Genomic DNA, 26,866 nt, shown 5'->3' with positions numbered 1-26,866 from the left:
GATATGGTAGCCGTGCCGATATTGTTTTTGGATTTTTTAATTGTCTCCCTCCATTCAGCATATTGCGAAGCTTCCTCATATGTGGATGGCTCTATGACTCCATCTTCTGTTGCTTCTCCTGTTGTGTCTTTCCACATAGTTTTGTGATCCTTGAACTTTTGTAATACCAATTCATTTTGCCCTTTAGTCTCTTTTTCCTTCTTCTTACTCAATTCAGTCTTCGTATTTAGCATATCTCCTCTAAGAATTTTGAGATTAAAACTCATTCGATCAAGCCTCTCATTTGTGACTTTCATTTCGTGCTTCAACCGATTCAATCCCATCCGAAGCACTTTAGTGGAGATATCTTGATCCTTTTTCTCATAAAATTTATTCTCCTCAATCTTATTCCACCTAGCTTTGCACCATGGGATGTAGGGTGTAGATGGCCTCTTTTCCTCAAAGAAACCTTTCTTCTTCTCCTTCATGTGTTTGATATCTCTCTCAGCATAACCAATTGGGAGCATCATAGCGGGCTTGAGATCCTGAAGCTTATGCGGCTTCTTGAACTCACATCGGAACTTCTCTAGCTCCCTTTCTTTTGCCTCGAGCTCTTGATCCTTTTGCCTTATCATCTCATCCCTTTTCTTCAACATATTCTCCATCTTTGCATTCTTAACTTTTAGCTTCTTTATCATCTCCTGCATCTCTTGTAGTTTCTTTTCACGACTGCTTGTTGGCATTTGCTTCTTTGAGTTCTCCCTTGGCTTGCTCTTATTCGGGGTCGTGATGGAACCTATCGAATTATCCAACTCAACTATACAAGCTGTTGCAAGCTCTTCTCGTTCCTTCATTGCAACAGGCACTTGAAAATCCCATTCTTCTTCGCTTTCAATCTCCTTCTTGCAAGAAGTGACGACATTTCCTTCTTCTCGCCTGTACCAACAAAATCTAGCAATATGTCCCACCTTGCCACAAATGTAGCACCGTTTGCTACGCCTTTTGTTGCTCTTATCTTCGTCGTCGTCGTCGTCACGATCTTGACAAGCTCCCCCTAGCTGATAACCCTTCTTTTCGGGTTGCCTCCACCAATCTCCATGATCTTTCCATGGTTTGCCATCTCTTGCACCTGCTCTATTTCTATTCTGGCCCTTGAACCCTCTTTTATTACTGAAGAGGGCACTTTCATCCTCCTTAATTGAGACCTTAGGAATTTGTTTATCTAAGGCCTCTTGATTGGCCAATATATTTTCCAACTCAGTTAGAGTTGGCTCATTTGCCCATCCACGAGTGGCCGTAACAATACCATTATATTCCGGCCTTAACCCATGAATTATTATTCTTCTCATTCTTGTTTCAGAGATGGCATTCTCAGGATCTAATTTTGAAATTTCTTCGCAAATAGATTTAACTTTAGAAAAGTATTGACTTACCATCATACTCTGTTGCGAGATTGAGAGGAGCTCGTTCTCCAGGCATTGTAACTTGGCATCGTTTGTCCTTGCAAACAGCGTCGCCAAGTTATCCCAGGCCTCCTTCGGGGTCTTCGCACTCTTTATGTGTGGCAATAATTCATCATCAATAGTCACGGCAAGAACGTAAAGAGCCTTACCTGACTTGACGTTCCACTTTCTTAAATCACTATCATTTGTGGGTGGTGTGGTGTTGTTGCCGCAAACAATATCCCATAAATCTTGTCCAAGCAAATAATACCGCATGCAGGTACTCCAATTATTATAATTAAAATCATTGAGCTTCTCCATCCCATTCACCGGACTTGAGAAATCCACCATGGTGACTTGAGTATAATGCCCCGAACTATACCAAGTAAGCCTGGTCCCGGACCAACCGACTTCACAATCCCAGATTATGCACTGGTAGAACTCCGACGTCCTTCGCTTCTTCTCTCCTTGGCTCGACGATCCCTGACCGCCTTGCTCACATACAATGGTCCCCGACCACTGTCTTCTCACGGCCTCCGATGACCTGCTCTGATACCACTTGTTGAGAAATCAAGTGGATGTAAAAGTAAAATAAACACTTGATTTTATATAAACAATATTACAAACTCTCTACACACCACTCTCATACACCTCTCAAACCTCACACGGACACAACTCTCTCACACACCCACTTACTCTCTATTTCTCTACACTTTACTCCACCTACTGCCACCCACTCACACACTCACGTACACACACTCCTCACTTCTTCTTACACAAGACCCCTATCACCCTACCTCTCAACTCTCTCGTACAAGACACAATCAAGGGACAAGAGCCCCTATTTATAGGGGACAAAGTCGGCACATCCACCGACTCTCCACACCATCTTTTTCCTATTATTTTATTACAACTTGGGTCAATAATTACGGCTGAGAATTGTCTGGAGAGAGGGAGAGAAATCTGGAGGAGTAACGAGTGAGAGATCTAGAGTAATAGAGAGAGAGAGAGTACTCTGGAAAAATCCAGAGAGAGAGAGGCGGTGCCTTTCTCAACAGAGGAATCGTCACAAACGGGAATCATATTTGACCACATATTTGGCACATGATTCTCGGCCATTTTGGGAGGAGATTGTGGGATTTGCTGAGGTCAAGATATTCTTTAAAGGTTCGGTGGAGGTTAAATTGAGAAAAGAGGATGGAGTGAGTTTGAGAATTCAGTGCTCCAAGAATGTTCTCTCCTTAGAGACCCTCAACTTAATGTGAGTCTATTTCACGGATTATCCAATGGTCGAGCTTGACCACTTCTCTCTGACCTCTCTTTGGTCTTAACCTCCACGTAAACGACCCTATTCTCCGCAGAATATAACGTGAACAATTTATCACAAAGCCGATGTTTCTCATTGCAAACTCCATATCCCTACGTGTCTCTCCCCCTCCAACACGTACCAATCCCACGTTCACCGTCGTTGTTCTGTTGCTGCCGCTGCTGCTGCTGCTGCTGCTGCTGCTCTCTCTCTCTCTCAAAAATGCAGAGGATAAGGAAGACAAACGCGGCGCCGAACCAAACAGAAGAAAAGAACAGAGTGATGTTAATAGTTGAGCACGGTGGAGCTTGGTCTTATGTCAACCTCACACTACAGATGGCAATTACTAAGGACTTTGTATAATTTGCGCATCTTCTTTCTGTTTCTTTTATTAAATTGAATGGCTGATATATAAATATCGTTCTTTCTTTTACTTAGATGGAAATTTAAGATAATGACATATGAAAAGTATATGAAATTATTTAGCCCCTACATCTCCAAGCATATAATCAATTACACGAAAGAAGTCAAAACTCAGTCATTGGAAAATAAGAGTAAAGATTATCTTTCATCCAAGTACATAAAAAAAAAAAAAGGGTACATGTATCTACCTGTACACCTAGTAAAATAGAAATTCAAAAAAAAAAAAAAAAAAAGAAATTCAAGAGGAATTGCTGGAAAAAGCTTGAAAGCATCATGTTAATGCGTGAAGAACTACTTAATTCGGTCAATTATCTAAAACAAAAATAGTTTTAATCGATGGGAAAACATACTTACATATAATTCATAAATTTACATCACCCAATATAATATATGTTCCATATGTAGCCATGATATTCAAGTTCCATACTGAAAAACAGGTAATGTAAGATAAACAATTACAAGATATTGATCAACGAAAGAAATCAAAAGAACCTCTCGCTCCTATATAAAATATCTCCAGCACCATTGCAAAGGATGAAAAAGTCATGGCGTTCATCTACCTTGTTTCTTTACGCATACCATCTATAGCTCATCTCTATTTCTTCGTTCTTATCATAGCATCTATAGTCAACACACATTGCTATTGACGATGACAAATAGTTTTTTTTTTTTTTTTGCCTTTTCTTTACCTTTTTTTTTTTTTTTGGAGTGATGGCCAGCGTTCTTCACTAGTTTTGGGTGAGGGCATTGCAATCCTCAATAGCCATAGCGGCCCTCGTTGTGGCTGTTGAGGGCCTGGGCTAGGTCCTCGACACCAAGCAAGAGTGCACAAGTCCTCGCCTAGATCTAGTGAAGACCGTGACACCCTCATTAGATCTAGGCTAGGCGAGAATTTGGCAGCCCTTGCATAGGCAAGGGCTTGCACACCCTCGCTTTGGCCGGCCATCACTCCAAAAACCAAAAAGAAAGTAAAGAAATGAAAAAAAAAAAAAAAAACCCAAAAAGAAGAAGAAGATTTTTCTTTCAAAAGGCAAAAAGAAAAAAGATGAAAGAATCATCTTTCACTAAAGAATCTCTAACGTCCCTCTTTTTCTTTCAATCTCTCTTCACTTATAATGCTCTTTGTTTAACCTTTCACAACGATTTGTGGGACTTTGACTTGCCAAATGAGCGAGATAGGATCTGGGCTTAATATGAATTTGCGTCATAAATCAAGTTATGCTCTTTGTTTAACCTTTCACAACGATTTGTGGGACTTTGACTTGCCAAATGAGCGAGATAGGATCTGGGCTTAATATGAATTTGCGTCATAAATCAAGTTATTTTAAATGGGTGGATATTTCATTAACACATACCTAATTCATTCAACATCATGATCTCCTTTTATATTCTTTATTGTCCAAAACGACCGTTGGACAAAACCTTTAGTATCAATCATCCAATCCACCCGTTGGATAGGAAAATTTGATTCCTTTTGGATTGTTTGGATAAGAGTCTCCCTTGATTGTGCTGCTCATACAACATAGATAAGGTTTCCATAAGTTGATTACTCTATTTGGAAAGTGCGTCTCGTCTCCAAATGATTGTCGCATGGATATCAAATATCCAATCAAGGATAGATTATGTGAATGTCCATCCCTCCTAGACAATCAATACTTATAGCTAGAAATCCAAGCCAAATTCCTAGCCATTGGGCTCCATATAATCTGAGTGCGAAGATCTGAGATCTTCTCGTAATGTTTGATGATGTGTATTGTCTTGATAATCCTCATACAAATTATACCATTGTCCTTGATTATCATAACATAACACAATCTTCATCATAGACAACTAGAATATGTTTTTTTTTGGTAACTTAGGGAACCTCCGTGCGCCGCTTCGTAGTGGAGTAAACCCTGGAGAGAGTAAAGTCACCACCACCCTTACTCCCTAGGTAAGTCATGGGTTCCTTTCCAACAAGGTAGACGACGCAGGGATTTGAACACTAGACCTCTTGTGAAAGGAACCAGCGTCCAACCACTACGCCGCCACCACGGGTGGTGACAACCAAAATGTGTTGATAAGTCCCTAAGTCTGATTATCTCAGTTTGATGAATAACATCTAATGATGCATTTCAGAGTTTTCACTTGAAAAAACTTACTATCAGAATCATTAAACACTTATGAAAATGTTTTGTCGATCTTCAAAATCATTTAGGAAAATTTCCTCAACATCCTCGTGAGGCATTCGCACTGAATAATTCGTGCTTTCCTCAACTTCACCAAGCCTTTCAAGACAAGAAAGTGTGCCGCCTAGTATTCATCAATAATGAGAGTCCACTGGTTTTTCAAGTTTGAAAAATGTGGTAGTGTTGCATCGGCTCAAGCAACATTTTTATCATAGTATATTCCATCTTAATTACTCTAAATTTCCTCACATTTTCGATTGAATAGGTAGGTTGAGTACTTGCGAGCATGATAAAATATAACTCAAGCAATATAATTCTCCGGTTGAGCACGGAAGCAATGACAAAATGTAATAAAGAATATATCCATGAGAGTTGCGCTCAATTTCCCTATTTATCTAAAAATTCATGCCAATTATGCCATGACCATCAACCAAAAGTTCTTCCAATCCCGAGACCCAGAATTTCTACTGTTAGATTTTGATTAATCATGCCACATCATTCAAATTTAAACTTCAATAAAAGTAGTTTTTCAGTCTGTAACTATGCGCAATTTGCATCTCAATTCTTTTCTCACGTGGAAAAACATAGGTATTGTGAGATTAAGGTTAGAATTTAAATAAGTAATAGTTTATTGGGAAGAAATATTCTCCAACCCTTCTCGGGAGTTAAAAGAAAAGGAAAGGGGGGGCTTAGCGCCCAAGTTTAAAACACTAAGTTGCCAAAATCAACTTCGAATATTATTGAGATGAAAAAATCAATTGTGGCAACTATAGGATTTTCTAAAAAACGTGATATAAAACCACGATCACAAGGAGACAATTCATTTGGGAAATTAAGAATTGTTCTCTAAGGAAAAATTAAGAGCTTTCATTTTAAATTAGATCGGTTATCTTCTAAGAAAACTTAGCGACACCTATCTTTTAATCCCAAGTAATTGTTCAAGTAATAAGTGTGTCTATCCTCCTCACTCAAGGCACATGACTAAATCACCGTATTTGCGTAGTCTCTTGGAGTCGCCCACAGGAGCATGGACTTATGTGTTTCCAAGAATTACCCAATGTGTGTGAGATAGAGGAACAGCCGCACTTGATGGACATTAGTTGGATGTTCAAAAAGCCCGAGGTACTCTCCAATGAGATCTACGAGACACCTATATTTATTAATCTTGTGAATATGTATTTGTTTTGAACAACGTATGTAATTCCATTGGAAGAAACTGAAGGTTCACGGGAGATGCTTTTACATTTTTTTTTTTTTAAGTACTAAGCAAAATCATATATTATTTCCGAGAACATCACTTTTCCAAAAAGAACCCAATCTAATTGATTAACTACACTTCATTAACGGGACCAGTGAAAATAAAGTGTATCTGCATGGAATTATATGTATGTTAACAGGTTCATTAACTCCATGGATTTTATGGATGTCACGTTATTCAATGGTTGAGCCGGACCACCCCTCTTTCCAACAAAGAACCCAATTTAATTATATGGTTCACCATCGTTGTTCTGTTGCTGCTGCTGCTGCTCTCTCCCTCTCTCTCTCTCTCTCTCTCTCTCTCTCTCTCTCTCTCTCTCTCTCAAACGCAGAGGAGGAGGAGGGAGACAAACGCGGCGCTAGACCAAACAGAAGAAAAGAACGGAGTGATGTTAATGTTCGCACATGGTGGAGCTTGGTCTTATGTAAACCTCACGCTGTAGATGGCAATTACTAAGGACTTTGTATTATTTGTGCATTTTCTTTAATTAAATTGAATGGTTGATAGGTGAATATCGTTCTTTCTTTTACTTAGATGCAAATTTATGATAATGACATATGAAAAGTATATGAAATTATTTAGCCCCTACATCTCAAAATGTATAATCAATTGCACCGAAAGTGGTCAAAACTCAGTCATCAGAAAATAAGAGTAAAGATTATCTTTCATCCTAGTACATTTATATATTAAAAAAAAAAAGTACATGTATCTACTTGTAAACCTAGTAAAATAGAAATTCAAAAGGAATTGCTGAAAAAAGCTTGAAAGCATCACAATAATATGTGCACAACCATATCTAATGACATATTTAGTCCCAAATTTGTACATATTGTTTTACGAATACCAGCAGCAAATTTTAAGAAAACGCAACCACTTATTCGGTCAATTGCCCAAACAAAAACAGTTTTAATCGATGGGAAAACATACTAACATATAATCCATACATTTACATCACCCAATGCTAACATATTGATCAACGAAAGAAATCAAAAGAACCTCTTGCTCCCATAGAAAATATCTCCAGCACCACTGCAGAGGATGAAGACGTCACTGCATGCATCCACCTTGTTTCTTTACGCATACCATCTACAGCTCATCTCTATTTCTTCGTTCTTTAGCATAGCATCTATAGTCAAGTCGATGCACATTGCTGTTGACGATGACAATTAGTTTTTTTTTTCTAAATTTTTTTTTTTATACTTTCTTTTCTTTTACTCTTTTTTTTTTTTTTTTTTTGGTTTTTAGAGTGACAAACGACGATCCTCGCTATTTTGGGGAGAGGGCATTGCAATCCTCAACGGCCATGGCCCTTGTCATGGCTGTTGAGGGCTTGGGCTAGGGTCGCAACGCTAAGCGAGAGCACATGAGCCCTTGCCTGATCTAGTGAGGGTCGTGACACCCTTGTTAGATCTGGTATAGGTGTAAAAGAAAGTAAGGAAATGGAAAAAAAAAAAAAAAAAGAAGAAGAAAAAAACCAGAAAATTTCAAAAATGTTGTTAAAGATGTCCACTTCAACGACAGCGTGCCAAGTAGGATGCCTGATGTTTATGTTAGCAATTTCCGACCACCTGGATAGACTCAATTGGCAAATTGTCAAAAGTTTAGGACTTTATTGGTAATTAAAAAGGCTTAGAATCAATTTCGCAAAAGTATAATAAGTTTAGAACTTTTGGACAATTTTCTCGATCTTTTACATATAGGATTGTAATCCTTAAGCATCTCATCATTTCTTCACTTTGGAAAACTTTGAAAAAGTGAAAAAGAATCCCGAAATTAGAAAAGAAAATATTAAAGAATCATCCTTCACCTTCCATCTCTCTCTCCCCATCTTGTACTGCTCTACGTCTAATCTTCCGTTGTGATATTTGGAACTTCGACTCACCGAATGGGTAAGATTAAATCTGGGTTTAATATGAATCCGGGTCATAAATCAAATCATTTTTAAAGGGCCGATATTGTTTTGACACGTATTTGGTTCTATTCAACAGGTGATTGTCCCCCTTTTTCTAATGGCATGACCCATGGAATCGAATCAAGTCATTTCATAGAGTAAAGTGGGTTTTAGGACTCGATTAAAAGGAGAGGAAATAAAGAAACAAGGAAATAATGCTTGCCTTGTAGGGCTAGAATTAGGGGTGTGTAAAGGAACCGCCCTGGACCACTTGGAACCGGACCGGAACCACCTAGAACTGGTGGCTCTTAAGGGAACTGGTCCGCTTCCTTATTCCAATTTACGGTAACCAGTGGGTACCAGTCCGGTTTCCAGTTCTATGGGTAGATTTGCTCACCCGTCCAATCGGACCGGACCAATTATATTATAATAATATATTAATTTTTAATATTAAAAAAATTTCGAAATTAGCAAATCTAAAATTCATAGCTCCAATCTCCATCTCGTCTCTCTCAATTTGAACTCTCCCCTGACCTATGCAAGAGTCTACCATTGAAGAGTACTTCAAGCCAATTGACAAGTAGGCTGAGGCCATCATGAAAATGTAGCTTGAGAGTGAGGAGAGGACAATGAAGGAGATGGTAAAAACCATGCAGAGACAGGCCTTGCTTAAGAGAGGACTGAGACATATTAGCAAATGCGAAATGTGCTAATGTCGATTGACATAAGCGAGGTTTAAAGAAAAAAAGGAGGAAACGAGAACATGAACATGTAATGGCATGTAGCAATTATCGGCAAGGTAATCACTATTCAAAGATTGAGACAAATTTGTGGAGCTCCAGCGATTATTTTTAGGCTTTTAATTGGTCAATATATAAAATAATTTCATGTTTCTGGTAAACACTTTGTATAACTATTAAATAGCTTTTAGTGAGACCGATTTTATGGATCCATTTGAGAATCAGACCGAACTAACGATCCAATCTTGGATGGATTGATGCAACTAACGTGCGATTTCTAATTCTAATTTTTCAGAATCAATTCACCTGGATTATACACACCCCTAGCTACGATAAGCGTGAGGGAAGTGGAAAGAGTGGTAGAGAAATCTGTTCTTGTGGTGCCTAGAAAAATGATTCCCTGTAAAACTGTTCCTTCTTCCCTTACACCACTGTGTGGGCCCACCACATATTTGCTTTTTCCTCGACTCTTTTTCTTGTCTTTATCCTATGTTTTTTTTTTTTTTTTGGTCGAATGTCTTTATCCTATGTTATCTCATCTTTATTTGTTCTTTTTTTCTTTTTTTAATCTCATCTTGTTAGTTTAATAATTAGCAACTTGAAAAAAACTTGATAATTGACTGATTTATTGAGAGGTTGGTAGGTTCCTTATTTTTTTATTATTTTTTTTATAAAGGTAAGAGATATATTAATTTTAACCAAAAGCTATACATCTATACAGCAAAAACTCGGCCCCAAAACTTATACTCAAGATGACAACAAAGTCAAATCGAGTGAAAGGGAGTTGAGGAAGGAACACAACCAAGAAGAACAATAACAAAACAACCAGAGCAGTGGCTACAAGCAATAGATTCCTTATTGAGTTGGTATATTACCAAAAAAAGTTGTAAAATTTCAAAGAAATTGGTCAATCACTGTATTAGTGAAATATAAATATATATATATAAATTTATTATATTACTAATATATAAAAATGACGCTTGTGAAATTTCAAAAGAGGTGATAATTTACTAATTTGTTTAGACATTGACAAAAAATAATAATAATGACAACTTACTTAAGGGTAACCTCATAAGTAAGCTAGTGGTCATATATTTTTTAAATAGGATTCGAATTTTCAACCCTTTTATCATTTCTTTAATTTGAAACCTTTTAAGTAAAGTAAAAAAGAATCCTCTAAAGAGGGAAAGCAAAAAGATGAAGGAATCATCTTCCACTAAAGAATCTTTGCCATCTCTCTTTTTCTCTCAATCTCTCTCTCTTCATTTGTATTGCTTTTGTTTAATCCTTCACAGCGATTTTTGGGACTTGACTTGACAAATGGGCGAGATAGGATCGGGGCTTAATATGAATATGGGTCATAAATCAAGTTATTTTAAATGGTTGATATTTCATCAACGCATGCATGTTCTACTCAACTCGATCGTGCCATATTTTTTAGCCCACTTCTCCCACCAATCAAGAAACAAATATGGCCTTTGATAATCAAAGATTTGATGCAATAGTAAATACATCGTCTTATAGTTTGTTTGGATAGTGTGATATTTTTTTTCATATATTAAAGTAAATATATTCGTAACTGTGGACACCTGAAATTTAGTTGATAAATTAAGCATGCATTATTGTAATTGAAAAAGAAAAAACATAAAAACGATGAATGGTAGTAAAAAGAACAAAAGAAAAGAATAATAAAAATATAAATAAATAACAAATAGAATAGGACAATTTGGTCCAACCGGCACCGCCCACAAGAGCAACCCATTGGTTTTTTGTCCAGCCCAGACCCATCAGCCCATCAGCCCATCACCCCAACGTTTCAGCTTTTTCCCCTAGCCTACCCTTTTCTCTCCCCTCCTCCTCCGCCATGCGAGGATGTTGTTGTTGATCTGACCAAAGAAAGGAGTAATCGCTCTGCCTTGACGCTGAGCTCGGAGTAGACAGAGATTCCAAGTCACGGTCATTGTCTCCGGCTAGCGATGTCCCCACCAGAAAGACTTTCAGGCACGCAAGATGCAGATCATTACCATCGCTAGCTGTTTCGTTGAATTCAAGCTCCGAGTGATGATGTCCTGCCGGTGCTTCCTTCTTGTTCGGTCGTTTTGCTATCCAGGCAAAACCGCTTCTAGATGATCTTGCAAATATCAGAATGATGCGTCGATAATTATCGTTACCTGCGGTGCATTGATGATTATCATCCTGATTGTGTCTTCTCGTTCTTAGTGGAAGGTTTTATTTGGCTCGATCCCTCTGAGGCGGTGAACTATGCAAGCGGAATTGGCTCCAAAGGTCCTTCTTCCTTTGGATTCAGACTTGAATCGAAATGTGGGAAACTGAAATCGCAAGCAAATCGAAAATACTACTAAAAAATTGAATGAGGAATCCAGACTTGTATTGAAATCAACAACGTACTTAGAGAAAACTAAAAGTGAACAATGAAATTTATGGATGTCGAGTAGAAATTACTTGGTTCATTTATTTGAAGTTACTGTTCTATTTAAGTTTTTACTAAGTACATGAAAAAAAAAATACCAATAGCAATAGATTTGCCCTCGAAAATCATTGAGATCTAACCAATCAGACACACTTGATACTCAAAGCTTAAAAATATCAACTCTTAGGTGGTGGTGACCTAGAAGACAATTTTTAAAAGAAACAAAGTATAATTTTAATATGGTCAATTAAAATTCCTAATTACATTATAATGATCAAAACTATCTTTTAAGTCCTTATATATTGATTTATGGTTGACGATTCTCGTAGTAGACCTTTCGGAATTCACTCTGCGATTCAAGTGCCCGGATGGCCTCGGCTGTCCTCCTCGCCACCCTGCCAAGACGATAGTGCCCTCTTTAGGTTGGGAAACTACCTGCGGAAGCAAGTTTTCTTGGCTCTTCTGTCGTTTTCCAGCACGCCGCGCGCCTCATCGGCAAGGATCTCCGCGCCTGTCTACCCATTTCTGGACGCCCGCTTTGATCGGCTTGGTGTTGTTTTGAGCTTCATCGACGGAACGCTACGCCCTTTGTCTCGCATTAATTAAATTCACAGCTTTCTCGAACATAGCTGCGGGAGAATATCGTGTCGTCGCATACAATCAAAGGTCCAATTCATGGAATTTTATGATCCCACTTGCAATGTGAAGACAATTAATCACACCACCACTTTAGGACCAAATATCATTTCATCGAACACTCCTGAGCAGTATCAAACGTTCAGTTGACGCGAGAGCAACTTTGATTCTGATTCCCAGAGCTTGACGCGAGGACGACGCTCGGGCTTGATTTAGAGTAAGAAGTGGAAGGGTTCAATCGGTGGAAGAGAAGATTCGAAAGTGATGGTTGGGAGTCAACTGAGCCGGGGCGTCCTTTTCCACGCGGTTCGAACTTACGGCAACCTTCCGCCGATCACTGAAGTGAAAGAACGAACCGAAGGAGCGCCTCGTGGTCAGAACAGCACGCGATCGGAGCTGCAACCAGACGACACTGGAACCCGCAATCGAAGTCATGAACACTGGAATCGACGTTGATTCACCTCCGGCGAACCTCGAATCAACCACAATGAAGTTCGGATTCCAGGATCGAGCTTCGTTTCTTCTGCGATTGTGTTGCATGCCTTCCTTCCTGCGTCTGCCGTGGTCGGAGATGCAAGACAGGCGGCGGCTTCCGATGGAGCTGGTGGCCGGCGGTGAAGCTAGAGAGGATGGGATAGGCTACGGACGCGAAGCAGTTTCGAGAACTTCCTCGTCAAATGACGAAGGCCAAAAATTCCTTTATATACTTCTCTGGATAAATGACGAAAGTGCCCTGCTTCAAAATGACGAAATCGTCCTTCTGGTTATCGCTATCCTAACCGAATTCAAGAGAGAAGGGAAAATCGGTGGTGGGCCCCACGGAGTAAAAAATTCTCTCGTTTTAACAATGGCGTGTGACAATTTTTTACTATTATTGTTGTTGGTAGTCTTGTTCATGCATTGTTGGCAAAATTTAGGTGTTAATAATTCCGAATTGCGAGAACCCCGTGAGAACCCCTGTGGGACAAGCAATTCTATACCTCCTTAGTGCAGCCAATAATGAAGGTGGAGTCTTATGTGAAGAACAAAGATGCACTAGGGGCTGAGCTCATTGGGGTCGTGGATATACTAATGGCCAAGATTATGTCTGGCAACACAATCAATGACTAGTTCCCAATAATTGGCAACTTCAGAAGCCCCCTCAAGCCTTATCCAAAACTTCACATCTCGATCTAATTCAGGCCGATTAGTGACAATTTGTTATGCAAGAATGGTGTTGGGGTTGGGCCAAACTATGTGGGTGTACCGAACACATATTTTCCACTTAAGGAAAGGTGGGGATGTGACATTTTAGCAAGATGCTCATGTCCTAGAGTGCAAGCTGCCTTAGATTTTGCTTGATGATGGGAAGATTTATCAGCAAGGCAAGTGCTGGGAGGACATATGCCATTCCATTTTGGAGGCCCACTACTTGATCTACATCATTGGTTGGTCCACTTATCATCCTGTGAGGCTTGTGAGAGAGCCCACAAGGGAATTGCCAAATCAAGGAGAGCTCTCTTTAGGGGAGCTCCTGAAGTACAAGTCCAATGAAGGCGTCCGAGTGGTCATGCTTATTTGGGATGACAAGACTTCACACAACAAGTTCCTCTTGAAGATGGTAATACTAAACCATGGTTACATGTAATTAAGCATTGCTGAAACACGGAAATGTCTTTATGGTTTTTGGGATGATTGGAATACTACCGGGTTGAGAAAACTTTGTCCACTTGCAGCTTCCATCACTATTGATTTGTTGGGCCAATGCAGTAGAGTGGTTCGAAGTTACAACCACTGCATCAATGGTGATGAGAGTCGCATGCGAACACATTTTTTATTCTACCAGCATTGCATCTAAGGAGCACCCTTTAATCAATGGTGCATAGTTAGTGAAGGATTTTCTCACTTTTACTGTTGGCTTAATGAATGTTTACAAAATAAGAAGTTTTTTGTTTTTCGACACAAAAGCTTGACCTCTAATGGTTCTTTCTTTCAACTTGCCTTTACAAAATGCAATCGGAGAATATGTTACATAATGGCTCTTTCTTGAATAAGTATCCTCATTTATGGTGCAACCCACCATTTGGCCAAACTTCAAATCCATGCCCTTTGTGATAGATTTTTTCTATATGATAATTGATTTAGGAAAAGATAGTTCTTTATTGAGATCTCTCATAATTGAGATTTGGCACATGTTGTCGCACAAGATGGCATGATGCAAACTCACAACAAAGAGACAAAGAAGTTTTTCCGACATTCTGGTGTTCACTATGTGCTTGCTTCTCGTTATGCAAGAACCAAACTTAGCATCTTCAAGCAATATGTATCTATCCTTAGATGTTCTGGTCAATTCTTAATCAAAATCTCATCATCGGATTGCAGACTTCTTTTGCTGTATATTACCCGATTATTCCAATTGGGGTTTAATTTCATAGGAAAGATTTTCCTTTCATCAGACAATCTACGGAAGTTTATTGACCTGTCTCATGCTGTCCTATATCATATCATGTGTTTTCTAACCTAGTGACATGCAATTAGAATAGTACTAATAGGGAATTTTAAAAGTATTGCAACAGCTGCCCATTTGATTGAAATTTGGCATAAACGTATGAAAATGTTTGGTTTAATTTGTTGGTGTATGGATCTTTTGTAGTCCAGGTGGTGGGGACCCCATGCTCGCATCACCGAAAGTATGTGGTTCTCAACACTCAAGCCTTAGGAAACAACCATAAAATAACAACTTTCATTGGTGGGCCGGATCCATGTGATGGCCGATACGACACTCTTAAGCATAGACTATATAGTGATCTTGATGCTGTCTTTAAGAATGACATTCACAACCCCACATTCACAATAATTAAATTAATGTTGCTTTAGCATTGTAATTACATGTACATGTTATTTTCTGATCATGTGATCATCGCTTTTTTCTGTGATGACTGTAGTCCACTGTCAATGTCCCAAGGTGACTGTGGCATGATCTACACTGCAAAGTTGGGGGACAAGCTGCATATGACATATGGAAGAATTTCGAATAGAGATGGAGAAAAGCGGCGAAGTGGCGCAAGTTTAAGTTGAAAAATGTCAGGCGTGGCATGAGAATGCTCTCTTAAGGCTCGATAGTATTTCATGGATACTTTGTCCCTTGACAAGCCTCGATGGTGTTGTTACTGATCAAACAGTAAACAAGAAACAGAAAACCAAAAGCTATAGATTTCGAATAAGGAAGAGGAGCACAGAGAAACAGAACACGAACTTGCATACATCAGTTCTATATGGAAACTGTCAAGTACAGGACAACTTAAACAAGAACAATAACTGCTTACAAACCACACACACACGTGTAGCATATAACTGCACCTAAACGTGCTAATTCACTTCCTAAATAACAAAAATACCAACTGCATAATATAACCAACTTAGCAAGAAAAATAAACCATAAGAAGAAAATAGAACAGAGGAATATCAATCGAAAAACCAGCAGCACTGAGACATTATAATCCAACAAACTCCTCCTTGGATCAGTTGCTGCTGCATACTCCAATTTTCTTTCTTAATACTTCAAATCTTCCAGCTTGAAGTGGTTTTGTGAACATGTCTGCAAGTTGATCTTCAGATCTACAATAAACAAACTTAATTTCACCATTTTGTTGCACCTCACGTAGAAAGAACTTAACCTTGAAATGCTTAGTTTTGCCATGAAAAACTGAATTCTGAAATATTGCTAGAGTAGCTTGATTATCCATATTGATTTCGATACAGCCACTGGAATGCAGCCATAAATCTTTCATTATCTTCTTCAGCCACAAAGCTTGATTTGCAGCTGCAGTAGTAGCTATAAATTCTGCTTCTGCAGTAGATTGAGCTACAATTTCTTGTTTTTTAGAACACCAAGAGAAACAAGCTGATCCAAAACTGAAACAATATCCAGATGTACTCTTCATATCATCCATTGAGCCAGCCCAATCACTATCAAAAAAACCTTGTAAATTGAATTCTTGACCCCTCTGAAACTTCACACCAAAGAACAAGGTTCCTTTTAGATACCTCAAGATCCTCTTTGCTGCAATCAAATGAAGCTTACTTGGATCACTCATAAATCTAGATAGAACACTTACAGCAAATAGAATGTCTGGTCTAGTTGCTGTAAGGTACATGAGACACCCTATCAGACTTCTATACATCGAGGCATCCACAGCATCTGTTCCATCAACCTTCTGCAACTTCTCTTTAGCTGCCATCGGTGTACTGACACTTCGACAGTCTTCCATCTGAAACTTCTTTAGAATTTCCTTCAAATATTTCCTCTGGCAAATGAAGATTTCATATGGACTTTGCTTAACTTCTAGCCCTAAGAAATAAGTCATTTTTCCTAAGTCTATCATCTCAAAACCTGCAAACAAACCTTGCTTAACATTTTCTATCGCCCGCATCATTTCCTATCACCAATAAATCATCCACATAGAGTGACAGAACTACCACACTTTGATTTACTTTCTTGGTATAAAGAGTGAACTCACTTAAGCTTTTTACAAAACCAAAATCCTGTAAATGTCGATCTATCTTTCCATACCAAGCTCTTGGAGCTTGTTTCAATCCATATAGAGCTTTGCGCAATTTGTATACACTTTCCTCTTGCCCTTTAATACTGAAACCTTCAGGTTGTTCAACAAAAATTTCCTCTTCAAGCTCTCCATTTTAGGAATGTAGACTTGACATCTAACGAAAGATAGTCCATCCCTTCTTTGCTGCAATAGCTAATGAAGCCTTATTGTGTCCAACCTTGCAACTGGAGCAAAAGTTTCAGAATAGTCTACTCCCCATATTTGAGCATAGCCTTTCACAACCAGTCTTGCTTTATACTTATTGACAGAACCATCAAGATTGAGTTTTGTCCTAAACACCCACTTAACTCCAATCACATTCTTGTCTAGTGGCCTGTCTATTAATTCCCAAGTCTGATTTTTCTGAATCATTGCTATCTCCTCTTGCATTGCTGCAATCCACTTTTGATCTTCCTTGGCTTCTGCAAAGTTGGATGGTTCGAGCACTGCCACATTACTTTTTTCATAGATCTCAGCAAGTGACCTTGTGCCTCTTACAGGTTGATCATCTATACTCTCTTCCATTTCCTCTGTAATTCCATTAGTCTCCACATATGTTTCAGGCTGTCTTTCGAAGTGCTTCAATTTTGTGATCCTTCCATCTATCCAATTCCATTCATCTTCCTTTAAAAACATGACATCTCTGCTCACAGTTATTTTCCCTGTCATGGGATAGAAAATTCTGTAAGCTCTTGATTGAAGACTATATCCAACAAAGATCCCAATCTCGCCTTTTATCAAGTTTGTCCCTCTTAACATCAAGAACATGAGTGTAACACAAACATCCAAAAACCTTCAAGTTTTTCATAGAAGGTTTAATATCTTGCCAGTCCTTCGAGAGGTGTTAATTTCTCTAAGGCTTTTGTAGGCAATCTATTTAATAGAAATACAGCAAAGTATTGGCTGCCTCTCGGCCCACAACCTCTTAGGCAAATTCTTCTCTTGCATCATACATCTGGCCATCTCCATAATACTTCTGTTCTTTCTCTCACTAATCCCATTCTGTTGAGGTGAGTAAGGAGCTGTAAATTGATGTACAATTCCTGCTTGCTCACAAATCAGCTTAAATTTGTTAGCTATATACTCAGATCCATTGTCAGACCTGAGAGCTTTAATTTTCTTCCCACTTTGATTCTCAACTAAAGCTTTAAACTTCATAAATGCATCAGCTACTTCAGTCTTAGCTCGCAGGAAAATAGATCCAGCTCATCCTAGTCAAATCATTAGTAAAGGTAATAAAATACCCGCTTCCATTGAGAGAGGGTTCAGACATAGGTCCACATACATCAGTGTGAACTAGTTCCAGCTTTTGACATATTTTCAAGACTCCTCCTTTGAAGGGAAATCTAGCTTGTTTGCCAAGAAGACAGGTTCTGCATTGTGGAAGTTCTTCCTCCAAGCTTGGCAAGTCATCTACCAAGCCATTTTTCTGCATAAACAACATACTCTTGTGAACATGCCCAAGTCTTTTATGCCATAGCTCTGTATTTTCTTCTTTGCATTTCAAAGCTATCCGTTGCATCTCATGTGGCTTGAACATAAAACTTTTATCCCTCATTGGAATTCTCAAGACTTCTTTGTTGTCAGCATTTTTAATGAGACATTCCCTTCCTTCGAACTTCACTTTATAGCCCTTCTCCACTAACTGACCAACACTTAACAAATTTTGGTCAATATTTGGCACAAAGAGAACATCCTTGATTAGCTTTACCCGGTTTCCTTCAATAGCAACTACACCTTTACCTTGCACTTCAATATGCTGTCCATTGCCAATTCTGACTCTAGACCTTACTGTCTTGTTTATGTTCCTGAATAGCTTTAAGTTACCAGTCATGTGATTGGTACAGCCACTATCTACCAGCCATGTATTATTTTCGACTGAATATTCACCAGCTGAAGCTACAAACAGGTGCTCTTCATCAACTTCATTTACTGCCACTTGTGCTTCTCCGCTAGCTAATAAGTTTTCCTTTGCAAATAGCTTCCATGTGACCCAACTTGTGGCATCTTCTACACCTAGCATCTAGCTTTCTCCAGCATCTAAAAGACTGATGATTGGTTCCACTACAGTACTGACATGGCTTTTTATTATTTTTCCATTTGTTAGATCCACCAGTGTTCCCTTCTTTTGGTAAAAACCTCGAATCAGCAACATTTCCTCTAAACTGAATCCATTTCTTCCCTTTGCCTCCATCATTTTGCTTTACTTTGGCTTGCAATGCCCCCTTTACATGTTGTTCTCTCCTCATTAGTCTTCTGTGTTCATGTGCCCGCAAAGCATTCAACAACTCGCAAGTTTTATATCAGCCAAGTCCCTTGTGTTTTCCGGAGAAGCTATAGTAGCTGAATTTCTCTTTCCTCGGAAGAGACACAGATCTTCCGAACAAGCCTATCATCCTTCAAGTCAGTCCCCAAAACTTTGATTTTATCAGCTATCCTCACTAGCTTATCGAGTATTCCTTCACCGACTCAGACTCTTTCATCTGCTGTCTCTCAAATTCTCTCAAGAGATTCAGCACCTTCATACCTCTTATCTTCTCATCTCCTTCATATTCTTCCTTCAAGAAGTCTCATATGGCCTTTGCAGAGTCACACTACATAATTCTAGTAAAGATGGTAGGCGAGACAGTAGCATACATGCAAGATTTTGCCTTGGCTTTTCTTGTGGTTCTCTCTTTATAAAGTTTGATTTATTCATGGTCGGATTATTTGGAAGTGGAGCAACTTCATAATCATCCTCCACAGCTTCCCACAGATCATGACCCTCCAAAAATGCTATCATCTTAACAGCCCATGCTTGATAATTCTCTCTAGTAAATAATGGAGAAGCCATTGCAGAGAAACCACTCGACCCTGTCTCCATCACCCTTTAACTTCTTTACACTTCGATACTTGCTTCACTTCACAGTCCCTCAAGATCATTCATGCTCTGATACCACTGTTGTTACTGATCAAACGGTAAACAAGAAACAGAAAACCAGAAGCTATAGATTTCGAATAAGGAAGAGAAGCACAGAGAAACAGAACACGAACTTGCATATATCAGTTCTATAGGGAAACTGTCAAGTACAGGACAATTTAAACAAGAACAATAACTGCTTACAAACCACACACACACGTGCAGCATATAACTGCACCTAAACGTGCTAATTCACTTCCTAAATAACAAAAATACCAGCTGCATAATATAACCAACTTAGCAAGAAAAATAAACCATAAGAAGAAAACTGAACAAAGGAATATCAGTCGAAAAACCAACATTATAATCCAACAGATGGTGACAAAAAAGTACAAGTCAAGGACGAACATGACCTAGAAAACTAGCACGTGCAGGTCGGGAGAATTTACATAAAATTTATTGGCATTTTCTAGGGATTTCAATCGTGAGAAAAATGAAGTGTAACGATTGTCTTTCACTTCTATTTTATGTTGGCATAGGTCTTTAGATCAATTGATTCAGGATCTATAAAGGGATTTCTGTAGAGTGTCAAAGAAGCCACAAAGCAAGTAGGTTTTAGCTGCTAATATCATGCCTGTAGATTTGCAAGTGGCCGTTATATATGTATGACTCAGAAAGTTTTCCTTATGTTAGAAAGTCACTCTCCTTTTTTCTTGCACAATCTTTAGTGTTTTTGAATAGAGATTGAAGTCCACATTGATAATGTTGCTTCTTTCAATCTTTTTGTGGTTGTGGAATTTTATCTGTGGAAAGAACTTGAAAGTAGACGAGCATTCACACGGCATACGGGAAAGCCATTAGATCGGCACAACACTTCATGTACATTGAAAACCAATATTTTCTTTGCTCTTCCTATCATTGGCCATCATACTAAAATGCAAGTATAAGATGCACATTTCTATTCATTTTGACTGAATGAGTTGAGCGAGCAACAATACCTCTAGTAAAGAGTATACAAACTTTGCTCCCTCTAGGTTTGTGTATTAGCTAATAATAGCTAAAACTCACTGTATAAGACATTGAAACTGAATTCTGATTTAATATGTAATATTTCCAAGACCGACTCTCTGAACTTTTTAAATTTAGGTATTTTCCTCCATTTTCTAGTTTTGTTTCAGCTCATCTAATATCTTGAGTTAGAGTTTTGATGGCAACCAATGCTTCATATGGTTTTGACAAGCAGGGGCAAACAATTTAGTGCTAATGGAGCTGCCATTGAAGATCGCAAGCAAGATCAGTGCAAACGAGCGATTCAGTGTCGGTAGAGTGATACTGATGTGGGCGAAGGGTGTCCCTACTAGTGCTGTAGTGCAAGAAATTCTCTTTTAGCAAGTCAGATCAAGGATGAACTCTTTCATCTTGCAAAGAAATAGCAATGACACATGCATATCGATAACAGTATATCAATAAATATAACGTCCTATCAAATTGAAACTAAATAACACGATGAACAGAGTTAAGCAGAAAACGAAGTGATCCAAGCAGACCAAGCCTAACTACTTGAGGGGGAAATTTTGTGATCTGACCTTGTTTCAGTCATTTTAGTATTTTTCTCCAAGAGATATGATGATATAAAAAGATTAACAATCACTATCCTCATATCCATGTATTGATAATGTGGACAGGGACAAACCATGATGATGATGTACAAAATCATCGCACAGGCTCTCGAAAAAGCCGGGTTGTCACGCAAGTACCATCCACTGGATTACTTGAACTTCTATTGCCTTGGCAAGCGGAAGCCCTTGTCCTCTTCGCAACCTTCATCCCAAGCAATGAATCAACAATCCGAAAATAATGCCGTGCTATATGTCTATACTCTTCTCATGGATTCTTCCTTTGAAAACCTGTTAAAAAAGCAAAACAAATGAAGTCATTAAGAACTATGGCTTCATGAGTGGTAAAAAGACTTTGGTTTGAAACATGTTGTCGTTTCTATTTATGCAAGCGTTGGTTCAGAAGTATCGCAGATTCATTATATATGTGCGTGCCAAGGGGATGATAGTAGATGATGAGTATGTGATCTTGGGATCAGCAAATATCAACCAAAGATCTCTGGATGGCTCAAGAGACACCGAAATCGCAATGGGGGCTTATCAGCCGTATCACACTTGGGCCAGGAAAAAGAGGCATCCACGTGGCCAGGTTAGTTACATCGGGTTAGGCTCTTCTGAATAGCATATACAAAGCGTATGCTCGAGCGAGTGCAGCAACATTCATTCACAAACTTAAGCTTGCGTATAATTATGTTAACTTATGCTATGCAGGTTTACGGCTATAGGATGTCGCTTTGGGCGGAGCACTTAGGAGATTTAGAGGACAGCTTCAGGGAACCTCAAAGCACTTAATGTGTAAAGAGGGTGAACAAAATAGCCAAACGGAATTGGAAAGCTTATGTGGATGAGGACCAACATAATCCCAAGGAAATGAGAGGACACCTGATGCGGTATCCCATCCATGTAAGCAGAGACTATGAAGTCGGTTCTTTGGCTGGCTCTGAAATGTTTCCCGATGTGGGTGGCAAAATCCTCATATCACCCACCACTCTTCACGATGCTCCCACGACATGATAAACTAAGTAAAATTAGTAGCAATCAATTATGAGAGTTTGCAAATGCAATGATATATAACAAAATTTTCAAGTGATTTTGGGTTATATTGCAATGTTTTGAGCAGCTGAAATTGAAAATAATGAGTAGAATGAGCATTCATAAGCAGGACAAAGTAAGTTAAAGCAAGTTGTGGAAAGGACACGCAATGCTATTGTTGTGTAAAATGCTTCAGATGAGTTGATGTTATCGTGTGGATATTAAGATAAATTCATATGGTTCATCAAGTTCATCTTGGCTAAGTGTTTTCCATATTGAGATTTATAGCATAAACTTCTTAGAGGGAAAATATTCTAACTTTTTCAAATCAGGAGACCTGCTACAAGCAGCAGTGTCATAAAAACAATTACTATTAGCAACAGAGAGACCTGCTGCAAGGAGATAGATGGAGCTTTGCACCTCCATTGCAGAATGGTTTATAAAAGAGACAATCGGAACTATGCACCCAGTCCTAGTGGAACATATGGACAGGGTCCTAATGGATTTCAATGGCAGGTTACTGGTAGTGCTGGTGACTAATCTTCGCCATGCTTTTGCGAATTCCATGGGGGAGGGAGGAAAACAAAAGTCGTATCTTTGAAATATCATTTTGAATAGTAGTGGTAGGAGAACACTCCAAGGAAGGAGATGACATCATGAATGAGTAGGTTGCAATTGGTGTTGTGGATGGTATGTTGGCACAAACGCACACTTGAAGGATCAATTAGATTTAAGCAATAGCTCTTGTAAATAAGCCTTGAATGGTGAGCGTCGGAGGAAAGGAAGAGAATACATGTACTTTGTTGGCAAGTGTTGTACATGCGATATTTCAAGGGCCTCATTAACCAACTTTGTTGAGAGATTTCCTCGTATCTGGATAGTCTACCATATCACCTTCAAAATATGTGTACTAGTAGAAGGTTTGCTTTGGAATCGCAAGAATAAGGAATTAAGCTTCAATTAACATCAGTCCTCTAAATTATTTATCAAGCCAAGACTCTTGATGGCAATATCAAGCACACATCTCATCAATTTAATCATGCACACACATATCACTTATCCACAGGCAATAAAAAATGCAACCAAACTAAGTCAAAATCGATCTAATTCATGCGTATTCCATAAATTCCAGTGCATGTTCAAAATTGTAACAGAGCATACAAGACAAATCATGATCCTTTGATGGCCAATTGACATGAATTGAAGCCATATCTCACTTGATCAAAATGGCATCAATTCACGACCAAACTAGTGCCAAATTTAAACAAAACAATCATGGTCAGCATGCAGTACGTCATTCTAGCATATTCAAGTTCAGAGATGATGACCCCAATTCGTGCTAAATGCTATGAGGTTCTCCATATTACTTTCCTCGCATGTACATATATGATCCCCATAACCTAACTAGCCTCGGGTTGGAATCAAAAGCACACCAAATCAAACATATCAAGACAGGGTCAGCATCACAGATCAATTTCTAATAGAATTTCATTCATCCATGACATAATTTCTTTCCCAAGCAAGCATGAAATTCACCACAACACAATCTTATATCACTACACATGCTTACTTGAGTGGGATAGCATAAAATCAAGGACCAATCAACATTAGCTCAGGGCCGCAACAACAGTGGCGACTCGGCATACCAAGGTTCCAGCATATTCAAAACAAGTTCGAATTGAATACCTACGATTTTTTTTATTTATGAAGAAACGAAACTCAAACACGCTTATATGACCAGAATAAATCAACAATCTAGTAATGAAGGGAATTCTTGGTCAAGAATTGAATAAAAAATACACACCGACTTAGTTCAGGAATTTCATCAAATAGGTGGTATACATCTTGGCCAAGAAGCACTAGTTTAAATCATAAATACAGCCTCAATCACAATCGATTTGCCCACAAACAGTAGCAATAGAAATGGAAAATATAGCATATGTGGTTTACTAGAATGGAGAATGATTAGCTACAACGATTGACATCGCACATGAGTAAGGAGATAACAAAAGCAACGTCAAGGAATGAAATTGTTGAAGCAGACAGTCATGACCGAAGTTCGAGCACTCCGGCATTACAGACCTCTTTGCAGCTTGGCGGAAATGTTGGCGGTCGGGAAGTGGTCAGTGTTCGGCAGCGGCTGTTGGTGGATGGAGGGCGACAAAGAGGACAATGAAGATCAAAGGAATCGTCAGATGTGGAGAGTATGGAAGAGAGCAGTCTATTGAGGGCCACGTGATGTAGCGTTCATGTGGGTCCCTCTAAGAATTGTGCATTAACTGCGACAACTGATTAGGATGGCATCCATGATTACTCGGTCCTCACGATATAGCTAGTCAAAAGTGCCTCGGTCCCCCACTGTTCCACAGCTTACTATACTCAAGAATTGCAAGGATGGAAGTCCTCTTACCACGGGAATTTCAGAGAGTATTCCTCAGGTAAGAAGCTCCTGAATTTCGGTAACTTGAAAAGTCTAAGAGTAGTTAACTTGGAGAAGGCGATTGTCGTGCCGGTTGCTTCTTCCATTTGTTCATTACCAACAATTAGCTCCATATTTTCACATGACTCCACCACCAGCTCTTCGATTTGCCCAAGAAATTTCGCCGTAAAGGTAGAGAAAAGCATTTTCAAACGGGAGCACCTCACCGCCTCTACATAGCTCAAGTTTGGGAGCTAGACATTTAGGAGATCATCAGATTGCCAAATGCACCCCAAGTTTTCAAGATCATGCAAAACCAGTGACCTCAATTTAATACCCTTTGTATCTGTCTCATCACTTTTATATATGATCTCGATTGAACAGCATGAAATCACTTCTAGGTTTATAAGACAGTGCTGCAGCCTCTTCCACATATAACATGGGGCAACATGTTGGAGGTCGTCACAATCCTTCAATCTAAGAGATTCCAATTTCTGAAAGGAATCAGTGGGAATTTTATTGTTCCATAGCTCTTTGCACTGAAGACCTTCAATTTTTAGACTCGTTATATTGGGAAATGCGACCTGCACGAGGATGATGTGAGAAAGGAGGATAAGTAGGACAAATTTATTACATTGTTCGTTCTAAAACATGATAACACAAGAATAAAAATGATCATAGTAAGGGATAGAGCAGACCATCTCATTGAACAGTTGCAGCTGTTGACACCTAATATTTTAAAAAATAATAAATTAAATAAAATTCGGTTTTTGAAAATCTTTGTTGTTGAAAATATATTCTCATTTCAAAATTTAAAAAAAATTAACCGTTTGATTTTGGAGCCATTTCTTTGTTGAAGAAGTTGAGTGAATATCGCCGGATCTTCAACAATTTCAAGTCTTTCCTCTATAAAAGGAATGCGAGGTTTCGGTACCGAGTGGGGCTTCTCTTCATTGTTCGTCCAAGAAAAATAGCGGGCGAAGAGAAAGAGAGAAAAAGTACAGTCGCGAGAAAGTGAACGGGGGAGGTTTTCGGAAGAGGGTGAGAGAGAGCGTCGGGTGAGAGAGAAAAGTAAGAAAAAGAAGAAAAAGGAAGAAAGAGAAGAAGCCGTCCGTAGGTCTTCGAGAGGAGAACAAGAAAAGCAGAAGATTGAAAAAGAAAAGTCAAACAGCAAAAAAGAAGCTTTTGCTTCCGCAAAGGTGAGAAGAAATCGAATACGAACAGGATCTATACACAAAAGGAGTTCAGATCTTGAACAATCAATGAGAATACCTTAGTCTTCTGTTATATTTCTTCTCGAACTTCAAGTTTATTCTTTACACACTCTTTTATCATTCCCGAGATACGAGAAGAAGGAGAAGAAGCTCCGGATGAATCGGGGAAAAGCTTAACAACACAAAAGTACTAACAAATCAATGAATTCACCTCTCTCACTCTCGTTCTCTCTTTTCCTTTTATACTTAATCACTAGCTCAACTGTTTTCTGTTATAGAATTGTTACAACAGAACAATACACGTGTATTTCTTCTGACTGTGTAGCTTCTTTGATTCCCTTGACCTGCTTCTGTGTTTCAGGTTCTGCTCTCACGGATCGCCAGCTCCTGTTGTCACGGATTGCCAGCTCATGAACTAGCTCCTGTTGTCACGGATCGCCAGCTCATTGGTTCAATTGGATCGCCAACTCACGACCTTCCTCTGTTTCAGTTGCTTCTTCAGGTTTGGCTTTTCTACTGTCACTGACTTCTATGCACTTCTGATCTTTCAAAACCTGTTTAATTCTTCTAACATCCCCCCTCAAATTGGGAATGGAGAGTGTACAAATTCCCAATTTGGTTCGCATATAAGAATGTGCTCTGCTTGTCAATGGTTTTGTAAAAATATCTGCTAATTGATAAGAACTTGGAATGTAGCTAACATGCAATGATCCTGAGGAGACTTTTTCCCGAACAAAGTGAAAATCTACTTCAATATGTTTGGTTCGAGCATGTAAGATAGGATTCAGAGTAAGAGATATTGCTGACTTATTGTCACAGTACAAATAAA

The 26,866-nt window shown here is 38.9% G+C and overlaps 1 pseudogene; it reads left to right on the top strand.

Annotated features, from left to right (window-relative positions):
- The first annotated feature begins 20,518 nt into the window (after positions 1-20,518).
- On the top strand, positions 20,519-22,386 carry LOC104454970 (annotated as a pseudogene).
- The last annotated feature ends 4,480 nt before the right edge of the window (positions 22,387-26,866 follow it).

This window comes from Eucalyptus grandis, chromosome 7 (genome assembly GCF_016545825.1).
Source record: "Eucalyptus grandis isolate ANBG69807.140 chromosome 7, ASM1654582v1, whole genome shotgun sequence".
Classification (NCBI taxonomy): Eukaryota; Viridiplantae; Streptophyta; class Magnoliopsida; order Myrtales; family Myrtaceae; genus Eucalyptus; species Eucalyptus grandis.
Note: the sequence above shows the minus strand (reverse complement) of the source record. Positions and strands in the feature narration are given on the sequence as shown.